Source organism: Oratosquilla oratoria, chromosome 6, assembly GCF_046742065.1.
Source record: "Oratosquilla oratoria isolate Oo_2021 chromosome 6, ASM4674206v1, whole genome shotgun sequence".
Lineage (NCBI taxonomy): Eukaryota > Metazoa > Arthropoda > Malacostraca > Stomatopoda > Squillidae > Oratosquilla > Oratosquilla oratoria.
Window position 1 is genome coordinate 52,056,001 of NC_134782.1, and position 10,000 is coordinate 52,066,000.

At 43.5% G+C, this 10,000-nt stretch overlaps 1 protein-coding gene across 3 annotated transcripts in view; it reads left to right on the forward strand.

Annotated features, from left to right (window-relative positions):
• Positions 1–1,757: 1,757 nt before the first annotated feature.
• Positions 1,758–10,000, forward strand: part of LOC143026487 (protein O-linked-mannose beta-1,2-N-acetylglucosaminyltransferase 1-like) — a 120,120-nt gene continuing 111,877 nt past the window's right edge. For all 3 annotated transcript variants that reach the window (XM_076186961.1, XM_076186959.1, XM_076186962.1), the window contains exons 1-2: positions 1,758–1,820; positions 4,989–5,401. The gene's annotated coding sequence lies outside the window, so the exon portion shown is untranslated. The remainder of the gene's footprint in view (positions 1,821–4,988; positions 5,402–10,000) is intronic.

Here is a 10,000-nt window from a genome sequence, read left to right on the forward strand (position 1 = left end):
GGATCCGGTCAGAAGCATAAAGGTCATGACTCCTAGAAAAGATATGCTAAGGATCAAGAAAGTGGTATCCCAGTTGCGTGCACAACTGTGATATCCTCTCATTGATCTCTATGGCTCTACTGTTCCAACACAAGCCAGCGTAGATCCTCGGGAAAATCCCGCAGACTACGTGGCAGCTCCTGAAGGAGGACCTTGTAATTCCGAACAAGTTCCTCTTATCTCATCCTACCCACATCGTTACTTTCCGTATGAAAAATCGTAACCTTGTTCGTCCGCCTTTGCTCCCTGATGGTCTGGTTAAAATCGGAGATCCCACGGCCCGGTTGACATACAAGCTTGGAACGTCGTTTAGACTTCCGCTGCAGGATGTCGTCATAGCCTCGCACCATGGAGTCCCCCACCACCAAGAACTCTTGATATTCAGCCACCTCATCTTCCAGCAGAGCAAAACGATTGGCTAGAGCTAGCGGTTACTCCGCAGGGCACCTGTTTACCGAACGGTGGCTCGACAAACGGGACCCCACGGAGCGCCACTTCCTCACGGCAGTGGCAGAAGTGCGTTGCCGTGCGTGGCGTGGTTGGAAGAAAAGTCATCTGGCCTTTTCTTCTTTAATGTCTGAGCCTACTCTAATACAACTGCAGGCAGCCCAGAGGAAAATTCTGGAGGTTGCCACATTTTCCTAGCTAAAAAAATATAGAAAGCAAAGTGGGCGTTCCCTACGAAGAAGTGCCCAATGGGAAAAATTGAAAAAGGTGTCACACTCGAGGGTTGCCGAAGGGGTTTCGATGTCTGACGGTGCAAGTCTTCGGCGATGACCTTTGACCCTGTTCGCGTCGCATCGACTCGAGTTTGTTTAGTGTCCTGCAGGCGCTGTGAAATATGGGTCCTAGCTGTTTGCTCTCGCTGCCCCATGCTTGGCTGAGGAGCCTCTTGTTGTCTCTTCATGTTGGAGCGAAAGAAATCGTCCGCTGCCTCACAAGTAGAAGAGGTTCAACGCTCTTTGGGTTATGTGGAGGATTCACTCTTCTCACAGAACACTCTTGAGAAGACGAATTGCCTCCTTACACATCCTGAGACGGTCCTCCAGGTTCACACAACCTTCACAAGCCATGTTGCTCCTCCTTCGGCAATCCAAACGGCAAAGAGAAAATATAGATCAACAAAAGAAACAAAAGCGGTCACTAGATAAACTAAATAGACGAAGATTACTCTGCTTACCCTATATTATTACTCCTACCTTTGGAGTACAGTAACAAACTACTGTTTTGACTCTAAATCACTAGAACACAACACTATCTCTTACCTGTAACTGTATAACTATAACTATAACGCTATACGTATACAATTACAAGAAGCACAACACAATCACTTGTCACTATTGTAAGATATAAACTTCACAGGAAGTAATAAAGTTCACAGGAGGTATTCACTAGCTGGTGTCTCGGCATCAAAACGAGTTCAGTCCTGATACTTGCCAATAAAAGTAATTTTGTGCCCGTATTGGATTTTTTAGAAATCATTTCACAACTACCAATAACTTTATTCTGGCTGCCATCGAGCGATTTGAATCAGCTTGAAAAAATCCAGTGGAAGGGTTGAGTGAGAATTTGGTGGATTTGGCGGGATTTGTCGAGTTTGGCGGGCTCTGAAGAAAGCCTTGGCCCGTGTGCGTAAACGCGGGTCTGGCGACCTCTGGCAACCGGCACCCGAGCGCGTAGATCCTCTCGCCTCTCAGCAGACTGACCCAGACAGTCACGGGAGGAACGTCGGCGAGTGCGCCCGTCAGCGAGTTTTCGTCAGGCAGTGCCATCTAGAACGGGTTCGGATCTTCTCTCGTCTGACACTCGTGGCTGTCGAACTCGCGGGTGAAGGTGTCTTAGGGTGATTTTATTTCTCTGAGGAGGAAGGAAGTGCGTGTGCGAATTCGACGTTTTTCGTGTTATGGATTCAGTCAACCTTTAGATGCATAATTGTGTGTGAGGGTTATTGCAAGCTATTCTTGGTTGGACTTTATATGTTTTGTTCTGGCCAACCTGCCACCTATCTTTGTTCACCTGAAGTGAACGAAACGGTTCAGGTTCACCTTTGAACACCTCGCAGCCGCATTCGAACCACCAAAATCTCTGAATTTCTCCCTAGAAGGAAGAAAAATCATAAGTGAATTACTGAAATGATTTGGCTGAATTTTTTTTGTCGATGACGTCATCGTAGGGACTTCGTTATGAAAGTGACATCGAGTGTTAGTGACCCTCTAGAGTTTGTGGTCAGCTGAATAAAATAGTTTGGGATTAATTAGGAAAAAAATCCCTTTGCCATTGAGATGCTGTGTTCGACGCATCCTATTACCGTTCCTCCTCTTCCTCCTCCTCCTCCTCCCCATCTTTCTCTTCTTCTTCCTCCTCCTCCCCATCTTTCTCTTCTTCTTCCTCCTCCTCCCCATCTTTCTCTTCTTCTTCCTCCTCCTCCCCATCTTTCTCTTCGTCTTCCTCCTCCTCCCCATCTTCCACTTCTTCCTCCTCTTCCTCTTCCTTCTCCTTTTCCTCTCCCTCTTCCTCATCTTCCTCCTCATCTTCTTCCTACTTATACTCATCCTTTCCATCGTCCACTTTAGTGGAAGCAGACAGGCAGGCAGACAGATAGACAGACAGACAGACAGACAGAAAAGTCAGCAGAAGACAGTAGAATGACATCGAGACAAACACAGCTGATGCTGACATCACCGCCTGGCGTCTGACCTTCCCTGCGGCAAAACGTTACCCCTTCCTACTCTTCCCACCGCCCCGAACTCCTCATCTCCTCCCTTCCATTTTCTTTTCCTCGTCCTCATTTCTCTCCCTCCGCTCTCCTCCTCCTCCTCCTCCTCCTCCTCCTCCTCCTCCTCCTCCTCCTCCTCCCCTCTCCTCCCTTCCCCTTCCCTTCCTTCTCATCCTCTCCTCATCCCCTCTCCTCCCTTCCCCTTCCCTTCCTTCTCCTCCCCTCCCTTTCTCTCCTCTTTCCTATCTTCCCTTCCCCACTCTTCCACTCTCCTCCTCTCCCTTCCCTTCCATCTCCTCTCCTTCTTTCCCACTCTTGTCCTACACCTCCCTCTCCACCTATACTCATATCTCTCACTCTCTTTCCTCTCTCCATCTCTCCCTCTCCCTCTCTTTCCTCTCTCCACCCCCTCTCCTATCTTGCTCTGCCCTGCCTTCATCCCCATCCTTTCCACCTTCTTCCTCTTCAACCTCCGTCAATTTCCTCCTTTTCTTCCTTCCTCCTTTTCTCCTCCTTCCTTCTTTCCTTCCTTCCTTCCTCCCCCCGTCTCTTCCCCATCCTTTGCTTCTCTCTTCAGCCCCTAGCAACCTCTCCCCTTCCCCTTCCCCTTCCCCCTTCCCCTCCTCTTCACCCTTCCCCTCCTCTTCCCCCTTCTCCTCCTCCTCCCTTCTCCAATTCAATAAGCATATTCTTTACTCGATGCTGTGCAACAAATGGATAACCCTACCAACAGGTGCTCCGCGACCTTATGACACTAAGCCCCTTCCTACTTCATCCTCCTTCCCCCATTCCCCTCGCTTCCCCATTCCCCTCTTCTTCCCCATCTTCCTCTCACACAAACTCCTCCACCTCCTCGTCATTCTTCATTCCTGCATTTTTTCTTTCTTCATCTCCCCCCTACACCTCATGAATTAATACTTCAACCCCCCCCCCCCAACCCTACCACCATTTCGGTCGGTAGTTGGGGGCCGGGGGGGGGGCTGTGAAAGTTTTTATTGGCAGTGGTAAAATAGAAAGAAGAGAAGAGAAAAGACTTAGAGAATGAAGGAAGGAAAGAAAAGGAAAAGTCTCACAGAACTTGAGGCCATGGCTAGATGGTCAGTTTAGCTTGAGGGATCCTGACGTGGAGAAAAAGGATACAGAAGGAGAAAGCTCCAAGGGCCACGTGCTCATGGCAGAGGTCCCTGAAAAGAATGACCCTGAGATTGTGAAGGTGACACTTAAGTCGAGGATGACATATAAGCTGGAGTGATTCTCAAGTGGAGGGTGGCCTATTTGTGCGGTGATAGTACTCGAGTAGAGTACTACCTCTGTGTCATAGTGCCACTCATGTAAGTGGGAACCCGTATGCGTGCATGTCACCCTCGAGTATAGGGTAACATTATCCTCGAATGACTGTTTTGGAGGATGACCTTGCAGTTATGGTAACATTTGTTAGGCGGAGGATTTATGTACTTGATAACCTAGTGTAGTCACACTCAATGGGTGGGTGGCCCTTGAACACGGTGATCCTTGATCCTTGAGGTTGCCGAGGACGACCGGTATCTCCCTGAGTAATTGAATAGAAGAACTCCGAAGTTTCTCTACCGGTGCCACTCGAAGTAGCTGAGACGACCCTTGAAGGGCGTGATAGAGGTCTTGTCCTCCTCCACACTTGGAGTGTGACTCGAACGGGGATAGGGGGAGAGGGAGGAGATGAAGATGGATGGGGGGGAGAGGAGGGAGTGGCGTCACTCAAAACATGTGTGTTGAAAGCGAAGGACCCCAAATTACGTACGATGAGCGACAAGCACATAAAGTCATTCTTAGGTGGTCTACTTTTATGTATTTATTCTACTTGTCACTAAACTATTTCATTCCACTCTGAGATCCCCTCTCAGAGGCATGAGGGATATGTACATCCTGATGTAATTCGTGTACTACCCTGAAGTGCTACCCTGAAGGCAGGTAGTCTGTACATTTACCCGTACACAGTGGGATTTTACTCATATGTTAATTTCTGAGTGCCGTTAGGTGATGTTATTCAGATAAAGGGAGTCCCTACCCTCTGCATTAAAGGGTCGATTAAAATCTTCTGGTGTCCGTCAGTACTTTCTCAAACTGAATAAAATTGTCTGGAGTTAATTTAGATTAAGTCTATCAAGCACGGAAGGGTAGGATTTTTATTCTTACAAAAAAAAAGTATTATCCTGTAATGTGTAGACCGTTACCTTTGCCTTGTGTATTGGTACAGCTCCAAGTCAGGTAACAACCAACAATAACCGCTAGACTTGCACCCAGGCCTGAAAAGTGCAAACTGAGAACAAAACCATTGCTCCACAGCGGCGCGTGAATAATGTGACATAAAGGATCGAGGTTGTTGTCAGGCGTAACCTCGGAAGGTGTCAACAATGACCTCAGTTGACCTCAGGTCACCGAAGTCGATGATTTACGAAACTTGCCAGAACTAGCACTTCGGGTCCAACTGAAGACGAAATGGTGAAGATTTTTGAAACGAGAACGATAGCAAGAGGAATCGGTTCTTGACCGAAGTCTTCTGTGGCCTCTTCTTCCTCCTCCTCCTCTTTACCTCCTCCTCGCCGAGTTCTTCTTCAAATCGAAATTTTGAAAAGTGCAGTTCGGTATCAACGAAATGACGCTGCAAGGGTGAGTGCAATTATGTCATACGTTTGTCATAGTATTTTGTCTTGATTTTCTAATTGAATAATATTCTTATATTTATTCATATTTCCATATCTATCGATCAATTTTTCTTATTCAATTATTCATTTATCTCTTACTTATATGCTCTATTTATTTGTTTATCCTTATCTTCTATTTAATACTCTCATGTACCATATATTTATCTTAATTTATTTATATATTAATAAACTAATTGATTAACTAAATATATTAATTGATTTACTCTCATATACCATATATTTATATTAATTTATTTATATATTAATCAATTAATTGATTAAATAATTAATGTATTAATTGATTTATCTGTTTATCTATCCGTATATTTATATCAATATTTGTCTTTTTAACTATATATTTATTTATTTGTTTGTGTCAATTGACATTTGGAAATAAACTCATCTGCTAGGATTCGAACCCTCACCTGAGCGGCTTGCGTCTTCATCTTGTAAGACGCAAGCCGCTGAGGTGAGGGTTCGAATCCCAGCAGATGAGTTTATTTATTTATTTGTTTATCTATGCATATAGAGATATCTTGTATCCAGGCATTCTAGTCATCTTAAGATTGTCCATATGGAAAGAAGCGCTGGTAGCCTACATTTCATAACTACAACAACAACAACAATAGACATTCGCCTTTTGTTATATTTCCAGCTGAAGAAGTGTTTCTGTAATTGAATACATTTTTGCAAAACGCAAAAAAATTTACAATGGTGAAAATAAATTATTCAGGAAATATTAGACACTTCTAAACTCTCAATTATGTTATTCTTGATCTCATTTTTTTTTCTAATTTACGAAATTTGATCCTATTATACTTTATTTCAAGCTCATCTTATTGGCGCTACAACCTGTGAAAAAAATCATAACTCCACATTTATACGTCTCTCTTCTGATTATTTCGCTAGCTCATTCTATTTCCTTTTTGTATGTTCACGTTCTGGGCTTTTTTTTTTTTTAATTACTTTTACCACAGCAAAATCTTATTCGTAATGTCATCTTTACTACCTTTTAACATTTCGTTGTGGCCTTATGGGACTTAGATGTCGTGGAGCCGAAATCAACATATCAATCAATCAACTTTGATGTCACATCTCTCTCTGTCCTATTTATAGATTTCGCTCTTGTCGCAAGGCGATTTGATTCAGTATCTCCATCCCCCTTCCCTTCCCTTCCTTTCTTTTTCCTTCCCTTCCCTTTCCTTCCCATCCCTTTTTTCTTCCCTTTCCTTGCCTTTCTTTCCCTTCTTTTCCCTTCCCTTTCCTTTCCTTCCCTTCTTTTCCCTTCCCTTTCCTTTCCTTCCCTTCTCTTCCCTTCCCTTCCCTTCTCTTCCCTTTCCTTCCCTTCCCTTGCCTTTCCTTCCCTTCTTTTCCCTTGCCTTCCCTTCCCTTTCCTTCCCTTCCCTTCTTTTTCCTTTCCTTCCCTTCCCTTCCCCTCCCTTGTGTGTGTGTATGTGTGTGTGTGTGTGTATGTGCGCGCGCGCGCGCGCGTGTGTGTGTGTGTGTGTGTGTTTGTGTGTGTGTGTGTGCGTGTGTATGTATGTGTGTGTGTGTGTGTGTGTTTACGTGTGTGTGTGTGTGTGTGTGTGTGTGTGTGTGTGTGTGTGTGTGTGTGTGTGTGTGTGTGTGTGTGTGTGTGTGTGTGTGTGTGTGACAGCAAGAGAGAGAGAGAGAGAGAGAGAGAGAGAGAGAGAGAGAGAGAGAGAGAGAGAGAGAGAGAGAGAGAGAGAGAGAGAGTGAAAGAAATGGGAGAAGAGAAAATGGAATGAGAGATGGGGGAAGGGAGAAAGGAGAGAAAATGGATGTTGAGTGAATGAAAGGTGGAAGGGAGCGAATGAGAGAGAAAGAGAGAGAATAAGAGAGAGAGAGAGAGAGAGAGAGAGAGAGAGAGAGAGAGAGAGAGAGAGAGAGAGAGAGAGAGAGAGAGAGAGAGAGAGAGAGGGGGGGGGGAAGGGGGGCGGTAGGGAGAGGGGACCCCCAGAATTAGAACCATTTATTAATTATTTTCACGAATACTCAACCCCATAATTGCTTCCGTGTTCTATTCTCCATTTTGTTTTCTGAGCCCAAACGAAAACGGGAAGAGGATTAGCGAACATATAACTCTCATGTGCAGTCCCTAAATAAATTCCTGTTCTGTCGTATGAATTTGTGTAAGTAAAGATTATTTACTTTTCGTTGGGCAAAACGGTTCTTATTACACAGTGTTTCTGACAGTATTATGGCAGTATTGTAGGTAGGATAGTAGTATTGAATTATTACACTATGTTAGGGTAATGACTGAGTTGGGGATCTTTTAAGGTATCTTCAAATATACCAACTGTTATACAATAAAGGGGATATTTGTGAATACAGTTGAATTAATACAATATGATCTGAAGGTTTATCGGGATTAATGAATAAGGATTTGTTAACAAGACTGTTATGGAAGTCAAGGTCGTTGGGGTGTTGAAATGCTTGGTATTTCAAATTCAGAATCATATTGTATGATTCTATTCATTTGTATCCTGGATTTCCTCTCAGATGAATAAAATAGTATGGCGATAGACAGAATAAACTATCTATTGTACAACACGAGAGAAAATGGGTTAATTAAACTACAATTAATCAAAATAACTTTGATCATTATCCGAAGGCCATTTGTCGTCTGTCGCATTGGTCAACACAAATTATGAATATAATGTTTACCTTGAATATACTATATTTTCTTATATCATTTTTCATTATACATTTAAATCGCAACAGAATGTCGACAGATTATATTAATTCATCCCCAAGAATAGAAACGTCAGTTATCAGCCACGGGACACAATAGGTGAGTATTACAAGTCTGCAGTCATACATAACCATTAGGATACCTACATATAACGCCCGAAGCAGGAAGGAGAAATTGCCTGACATTGACTACAGCTTCGAGAATTAACGCACACGCACATACCACAGGGGCGTTGGCCGATTCCCTGCCTGCGCCGAATGATTAATAGAATTCTTTCATAGTCGGTCCCTTCCCAGACTTTGGAACCATTGCACTAGTATAGCTTAACTTAATCTAACCTAGCCAAACTTAGACTAACCGAACCTAAGTTAACTTAACCTAAGCAATTATCATCTAACCTAAGCCAACCTAAGCCAACCTTACCTTACCTAATCTAACTTAAGTAGCCTAGCCTAACCTAACCTTACCTAACCTAACCGATGCTAGCCTAGTTCAACCTAACCTATCATAACCAAACTTAACCTAACCTAGCCTAACCTAACCTAATATAACCTAAACTAATCTAACCTAACCTAAATTAACCGAACTTAACCTAACCTAACCTAAGCTAGCTTAACCTAACATAATGTAACCTAACTTAATCTAATCTAACGTAACGTAACGTAACGTAACGTAACGTAAGGTAACGTAACCTAACCTAGCTTAACCTAACCTAATGTAACCTAACCTAACCTAACCTAACCTAACCTAACCTAACCTAACCTAACCTAATCTAACCTAACTTAACCTAACTTTGCCAAGCCTAATCTATTCTTACTTAACCTAATCTGACTTGGGTTAACTTAACCTAATCTAATCCAACCTAACCAACCTAACCTAATCCAAACTAACCTAACCTAGCTTAACGTTACCTAAACTGACCCAACCCAACTCAACCCAACCCATCCCAATCCTAACCTAACCTAACCTAACCTAGCCTAACCTAACCTAATCTAATCTAACTTAACCTAACCTAGCCAAACCTAATCTATTCTTATCTAACCTAACCTGACTTGGGTTAACTTAACCTAATCTAACCTAACCTAACCAAACCTAACCCAAACTAACCAAACCTAGCTTAACGTAACCTAAACTGACCCAACCCAACCCAACCCAACCCAACCCAACCCAACCCAACCCATCCCAACCCTAGCCTAACCTAACCTAACCTAACCTAACCTAAGCTAGCCTAACCTAGCCTAACCTAGCCTAACCTAACCTAACTTAATCTAACCTAGCCAAACCTAATCTATTCTTACTTAAACTAACCTGACTTGGGTTAACTTAACCTAATCTAACCTAACCGAACTTAAGCTAACCTAACCTAACCTAACCTAACCTAACCTAACCTAGCCTAACCTAACCTAACCTAACCTAACCTAACCTAACCTAACCTAACCCAAACTAACCTAACCTAGCTTAACGTAACCCAACCTAACCCAACCCAACCCAACCCAACCCAACCCAACCCAACCCAACCCAACCCAACCCAACCCAACCCAACCCAACCCATCCCAACGCAATCTAACCTAACCTAATGACAAAACCTATGCCGTGCTGTAAAAATTCATGGTTAAAAACAAAAACAAAAACAAAAAACGCCAATGTTGTTTTGGGGGAAAGGGACCCGATGAGCAAAAGTTCCATTTTTGAACTGAATGACATTTCGCACTTGCCCGGCGATCTTTCGTCGATTGCAGCGCGCGTTAAATGAAGGCATTTCACGGCTCCTTTCCCCGTTTGACTAATGAGAGACGAGGTAATTGGGAGGTGATGATAAATAGGCAACGATTTAAGATATTAATTTAT